Below are 7,565 nucleotides of genomic sequence, written 5' to 3'. Positions count from 1 at the left end.
TGCGGTGCTTATTTGAGACCAGCGTTTGTCGTTGCCATGGTGATTATACATTAATGATGCCACGTGATTCAATGGTCTGCTATGCATTGTGTGGATTATCATTTTAGTGTTTAGATGAGGACTTCTCGTGTCTGTTCGACGTAGTCGAAGGTATATTAGGGAAACACGGCTATAGATAGCTTCGTTGTGCTTTCAAGTCATTGATTAAATCTTTCATGTTTATTTCATTCACTAAGATGTTTATTGTTCAAATTTACAAGTAAGATAGGCAGCGTAATACGTTTGTGTCGCTAGGACTTAACCTCACAATACACAAACTCAACCATAGGAGTCACATGTATTAAACAATTTAAATCAATTAGTCAATAAATACCAACATAACAGTAATGTTTTGTAACAGATTGTGATATTTCCTGAAACATCTAGTGTGTTTAAATATGGTCCTAGGTAAAAATAGTAATGCATATAAATACGCGATAAAATATACATCATAATCATAAAATAATCGACTAAATGAAATATATTGTATGATATTGACTTAAACATGAGCATGTTTGTGAATCACCAACAAACAGAGATGTAACTAGGAGTTCGCGAAGAGTTTAACACCTTTTACAATCAACTACTACGGTTAATTTAAAACAGCTTCAAATAAAATAATTGAACCATATTGCATTGCAAAAGCAACAAAACAAATATGGCAAAATAATTGTATCTTTTTTACTAGGCAAACAAAACCAACATAAACGTGCAAATAAGACATATAATTTTTTTGTAAATTGTAAATATACGTCTGAAGCTATTGATTATGTGCCAGTTGCCCCAAGTCATTATACGTAGTGAACTCATGAGTGAACGCTCTGAATATACCTAACCAATGAGTGATGTGAATTATTCAGTTGAACACTTAGAATTGGTTGGGTGGTTAGGCAATAGCTTCGCCACGTCAAGAAAACCATCGACATGGAAGAAATGTTTTGTTTCGAACAAAAGAAAATTTTGCTCGTGAAATTATCGACGTTTAATTACGAGTATATGCGGTATAGAGATATGCCTACTATTTTAATAATAAACACATCACAGTATTACGTATTATAGCTTCACAGCATACTTTGCATGCCTACTATTTTAATAATAAACACATCACAGTATTACGTATTATAGCTTCACAGCATACTTTGCATGCCTACTATTTTAATAATAAGCACATCACAGCATTACGTATTATAGCTTTACAGCACACTTTGCATACTAATGAGCAATGCCAAAACATATTGAAGCATGATCAAATATGACTTGGTTATGTAAGTTAATATAACAAAGATAAAATGTCTATATTATAAAAAACATATGGTACCATAAATATGCCAATCGAACCAGACGAAAAAACAAAAACAACAACAAACAAACCAACACGACACAAGATACACAGAAAACACAACATGCCAAACAATTTTAATAAACATTGGATCGAAACGTAATACATGTAAATATAACACATTCAACATGAACACATAACATAAAATCCATTAATAACCTAAAGTAATAGAAGTTAATACAACAATATATTTTTGTTGTTAGATTTGTTGTATTGATACGATAGAATGTAAACAATAAACAACATAAGACACTAAACATGACTCAATGATAAGACGAACACAAAATTAATGGATACAACACAAGAATAGGTTTCATAACCATTTCATATTCATTTGGAAAATCTTCTTATTCGTGTTGTACTACCTAATGTTTTACTCTTCCTTGGACTAAATTCGAATCCAATTTCGTTTCAGAAGCCCAGGGCCAACCTTGGTATTAGCCTCACGACAACTCATCTACAAACCACGTGATCAGGAAAAGGTGTCAGGTAGAATATTTCATTATCTTTATTTGCCGACAATGAGCAAAAATGCTATCAACGTGGGGCTCGAGGGATCATAAGAAGCGAAAGCAGCAATTTCTACTTTTACAATGATCTTTTGAAAAATCCAATCACCATAACCTTGCGAGGAGTTCAGAGTGATGTGGAAAAGTAAGCCTAACAAACTTTTTGTTAGATCACATTAAGTTGTGTTTTTTTAACTTGATAATTTATCCTTCCTGAACACGTGGAATGGCTGAAAATTACGTAAATAAAACCAACGAGTTGAAATATGGTCTCACTGAAGCCTTCTCCTCCAAATACAACTGTTTGGTCACACGTTTAAAAACGCCATTGACTGTGTGCCGAATATGAAGAAAGACTGATGACGTAATTGACAAGGGCATCAATTTTAGTTTCAGTTTAAAAACGTAGCAAACATTGATGTACCCTAATGATAATAAACAACTGAAATCCTGTATAATCATAACAATAAACAATGCAAAATAACCTGACATAAAATTGCATACATTGTGTCAGCTTAACTGGTTTCCTAATGTTACAGCTTTAAACTGGTCTTAATTAATTCCTGGTATAGTTGTATAGAAATATATAGCGGTTGCACTGTTGCGCATGGCAGTATGTTCCTACAGTGTCCGAATCGCCATGAACACTGTCTTTGCAATTCAAGGTGTTCCACTCATCTGTTCCAGTTGACCATCTATGTACATTCTTTGTAAAATTAGACACTACCTGGTGACACCTTATCCAGTAATCTTGTACTCCGTGTAAATACGGTCTTGTGCCGGAACAACCAGTCTTTTGTCAAGGCTATGTTTTATTGCCTGAGTAAAACTCTACACCGGTGGCGCGTTTTGGTCACCGGACCAGACAAACGGGAACGCGGGGAAACGTTTTAAGAAACAATTATTGAACTTTCGAAATAAATAAAATGAAAGTGTTGGGTTTTCTTGAAATGTAGAGCATAATGTTCTCGAACAGTTTTCTCGTCACGCAGAAGACCCGGGTTCGATTCCCCACATGGGCACAATGTGTGAAGTCCATTTCTGGTGTACCCCGCCGTGAGATTGCTGGAATATTGCTAAAAGCGCGTAAAACCATACTCACTCACTTTTCTTCATTATCATATTACCTTGTCACGCAACAGATACAATGTGGTGGTGCTTTTTAAGTATGGTGTAATGATAGAATTATTATAAACATTATGTTTTACTTACTAAGATAAAAAATAATAACAGGCAATGCCTTTCACAGAGTGGTCAAATGTAACATGTTATACTTTTTCAGGAAAGTACAGATTATACTAATTTTTAGAGTGGAGTCTCCCAATTTGCCACCCAAAGAAGCGAATGAATTTGAAGTTGGCTACGAAAGTGCAACCCCAGCTATAACAAATGTGAATATCAATAATAGTAATTTAAAATCAGTATATCATTTAAACATTGACGTAAATATTTTTTTAAATAATATTGTTGTATAAATTGGTAATAGTGGTAATAATACATTATAAACACATTATACAAAATAGAAGTCATTACAGAAACTGAACCAATTAATCTGTGTCATAGAAACTTTCATATTATGTATTGTGTTTAATGTGATTTCATCTTATGTATTAGGCAATAAACATTCAATATATTACGGTAGTGCAAACAACGGCGACGTGGGCGACGATAGGAACTTCAAAACAACGTCAACATTGGTCGCCATGAATACATGGCCTTACGAGAATTGAAATTGATTTTTAAAAAGCAGCATTAGCGCTAACATAGCGCCAAAACACTTCGGTGTTGTCTATGAGTGCCGTACAACATAACTGGGAGGATTGCACAGGGGTTAAACGTAACATGGAGACGGTTGTGTTTGTCAGTTGGAAGGCAGCCGGCTGTAAAACAAGGTGAATTTGGACTCCCCTTGTTGGAATCGGAGACAAAGCGCCTCTGTGAGATTGTGGCTATGATAGTGTTCTCACACAAAAACCATCACGATCGAGTCGAGTTTCACCACACAAGGGTAGAAACTAACACGGTTTGAAGCGCATTGTAAAACTTAAGATCTATGTCTTTAGCAAAAAAGGCAAACACCTGTTAGTTGTATTTCAATACCAGAATGTCTTTGCAGTGTCTAACTGACAAAACAGAAAGGCAAGCACACCGGGAGTTGTTATTTTTGTAAATATAATGAAACAAACAATTTGTAATTTAAGTTATATTGAATAGACATAATTAGAAATATGTAAGCGATGGCTTTTTGTATTTTGATTTGTCAGTTAACCTGGAATGCTTTGCATATATAGAACGTGGTTTTGACAGAATAATTGATAAATATTGTTTTAATGAATCAACTGTCCAATATTTACACGACACAATGAATCGTAAGGCGTCTATGACTAATCAGCTAGTAGCTTAACTTTACATGTTTAAAGTAATCTATCTCAAGGTCATATAAAATATGATCTCTTCTGTACTTTAACAGCGAGGACAAGTACATATGAAACGTACTCATTAATACATTTAGCATAAAACAAACCAAGAATTGTTAAATGAAACAAATACATGCTTATCATAAACACTCAGGTAATTGGGACTGTTTTGTAACGAGTTAAGCATTATAAGCCCAGCCTTAATGTCACCAAGGTCAAATCAACCACGTAGGGCTGTCATATGATCTATTCTTTAACACTGTCTCATGGTGATTTCAAGTATACATCGCCATTAGAGTACACATAGCCCAACGTAGGTCTATAATAACACGCCCAAGTCTATCCTTAATATGTACTTGTCACTCAATCATGAAATGTACAGTTGTCGTTTATTCACCGCCATTAGTGACGGTTTTCAAAAGGGCTCAGATTCGTGGTTTGGTAACATTAGCGGAATATCGAATATCTTTGATGTCTTTAAGCATGACAAATGTCAACAAACGCGACTTTATCCTGCGTATTCAATTTACCATTGAGTACGCAGCTTGTCCACTTTGAAGTTTTCCATAGTAACATTTTCCAACAAAGGTCCTTTCAAAAGATTCACGCCGTAGCACATCGATAGAGAAAGACTTGTTGAATGATTGTAAGGCGATACAACCGTTTTGTATGTATATTCTATGACAGTCAAGAGTACCCAGTTGGACAGTCTTGTGATCGTTTCTTCCCCTCTTCACCCCCTCGTTCTTCTATAGACAAGTTCAATTGGAATCAAAAAGCCATTCTGGCTATAGAAGCCCCAATCCAAGGGAGTTAATCAGCATCATAGGTTGACTCGACGGTTACTTTGGGCTCGTTGAATGTGTGTCTCAATAGTAAAAACCCAAACGGCCATGACAGTAACGCACACGTATTGTGCTACCTCATACCTTTTCAGACGCGACAGCTTAGCCGTACTTCTATCTCTGTGTTCCAAGAAAGCGCAAAACGGGAGCGTTTATTCAAATGTTCATAGCCCCAAACAGATTTCAAAAGCACGATTTGCTGACGTTATGGGTCGTTCGGTGCTTTTCCGGCCGAGGGCGAACATTTCCCTCACCTTACAGAGCGGCCCCTTTGATGTTCGTGGGCCTTGTTGTAGGTAGACTTATCGAACGGTCACCAATATGCTTGACCGAGCTTGATGCGTGTCGGAGTGGACATGGCGTGATGAAATGACCAGATAGACACCACTGGACATGCAATATAGCACCAGCGAGCCGGTCACACTGGTCTGTCGGATCGCCTCAACTGGACACAGGGTTTAATGCGTGGCCGTAGCAACAAATCTCCCCTTTGCATATAATAAAAGAAAGTGACAGTTGATTTACACCAGATGCAAATTATTGTCTTAATGAAATGATATAATAATGCTAATTGAATCTGATCACACACAACCAGATGTTCATATCGTTAACATGACACAACTGCAGTTTTTTTCTCACAAATATATTTAAAAAAACCATCCAGCTTACAAGCATAAACTTCTAGTATCTTCTGCTATTTTGTTTCAGCCTAGGTAGTGAATAATAGATAAAATCGATAGCCGTAATGTCTGTTTTATCACTTAATTACGATATTAAAAGAGTTAAAAATGTTTTAAAAGTATTTTTTGTGTATAAGGGTAATGCATATCGATGTACATTTTACAATGATACGTACATTAAAAATATAAGTAAACAAAAGATCACCTCATACAAAAATATTCAATGTATCAAAGCGTTTCAGATGTAACTACTGTTGATGGAAAGTGATAGGATCATGGAGTGCACGTGATGATGAACCTAGGAGTCTGCAGTATCAACCTTTGTTGTGTGGACATACTTTGTAAATTACTTCGATTATGTCAAAATTAAACAAATGATGTTTCAATGTGAACAAAGGTTTCAATGCTGTATCGAAAGTCGTTCAGGTAATTAAGCTATACAGTTTGCTCATTGTTGAAACAAAAACATATTAACAAATTAGTTTGACTAAGATATCATTGTTCCAATTTCCCAGGTGGCTTGACCCAGAGTAAGATTCATGTTAGTTAGATCCTGACACGGCCTCAAATGTACAAGGCACCATGTGATCCTTTGAACTTCAACAAAAGTTAACCTCTAATAAAGTATTGTTGAAGTGCATTGTCATGTCCACTATAGCGCAACGGTTATTCAACCATATGTCCAAACTGCCCCTCCAATTTAAGCCATCGAAGGTCAGGTAAAATGTTTATGTCCGAAACATCAAAGGACTGTCCACTACAAATGTCGTATCATTTGCGTAATCTGTAAGCTTAACGCTATGTCACAGCGGAGTAATATTGTCCAATGAATACCCCACACCTCTGAATAGCTCACCCTAATTGAGATAGCGATACCTCACGGATACCTTAATTATTAGGCGGCGTCTTATAGGTAGCATAAACTTCTTTGAAAAATTATTTTATGGTCTACGTCTTGACCATTGTCCAGCCGCACCTGAGGACCCTAAACTGACCACATTAGAGTGACCAATTACCCCACGAGGCTTCTTGTACACCCCGCTGGTACATGTCATTGACCCTAATTGGTGGAGTACAATTGGAGTTGTAAATGACCATGGATACATATAACAGCAATTGTATCGCTATTCAACTAATGGCTATCCCATTGGCCGCTGCATACTGGACCGCAATTTTGGACAGATTGACCGCCACGAGGTTCATTGTTGTTTAAATTACTGGGCGGGAAACTTTTCATTAAAGAAGAAAAGGTCTATAAAATTCAACAGAACTTTAAGAAAGAAAAATCCAGAGAGAAACATTCTATATTGTAATCAAGATCTCCCCTGTGAATACATGGCGGTGGTATCTTTGAAAAAAGATTAAGGGTCCCGTATCATGTATTTGTTTTTATTTGAAACACGTGCGCAGCGTATTGAATGACGTTGTCAATTCAATCACTGATGTTCGTGATTGAATTAGGCCATTGCACTGATAAATGTAACCAACAGCTTGAGCTTATAGGTTTCTGTACCTTTCGTTTTTCATCGATCAGTTGTTTAAATTGATCAAGAATAAATATCATGCTCGTTTGGAACGAAATAAGACGTTACATGGCATGTGTGTAAAAACGTGTTTATTGGGAGAACTGCTTATTTGCGTGCTCACCCCAGGGTTGAAACGGTGTTTCTTACGACATAGAACGATAGCATGCCCAGTTGTAGAAGAAATATGTTCTTCTGTAACAAATTGCTGGT

The 7,565-nt window shown here is 36.3% G+C and overlaps 1 protein-coding gene across 2 annotated transcripts in view; it reads left to right on the top strand.

Annotated features, from left to right (window-relative positions):
• Positions 1–7,565, top strand: part of LOC124285007 (homeobox protein Hox-D10-like) — a 57,514-nt gene that overhangs the window by 5,811 nt on the left and 44,138 nt on the right. The window contains exons 1-2 of one of the 2 annotated variants that reach the window (XM_046721151.1): positions 18–39; positions 1,794–1,867. The gene's annotated coding sequence lies outside the window, so the exon portion shown is untranslated. Of the gene's footprint in view, positions 1–17; positions 40–1,793; positions 1,868–7,565 lie in introns of those variants that run through there. The other variant, XM_046721149.1, reaches the window with a different exon arrangement.

Source organism: Haliotis rubra, unplaced genomic scaffold, assembly GCF_003918875.1.
Source record: "Haliotis rubra isolate DU_JTF1 unplaced genomic scaffold, ASM391887v1 Scf35, whole genome shotgun sequence".
In the NCBI taxonomy this organism is placed as follows: domain Eukaryota; kingdom Metazoa; phylum Mollusca; class Gastropoda; order Lepetellida; family Haliotidae; genus Haliotis; species Haliotis rubra.
The sequence above is the reverse complement of the archived record's forward strand: the minus strand, read 5'-3'. Positions and strand labels throughout refer to the sequence as shown.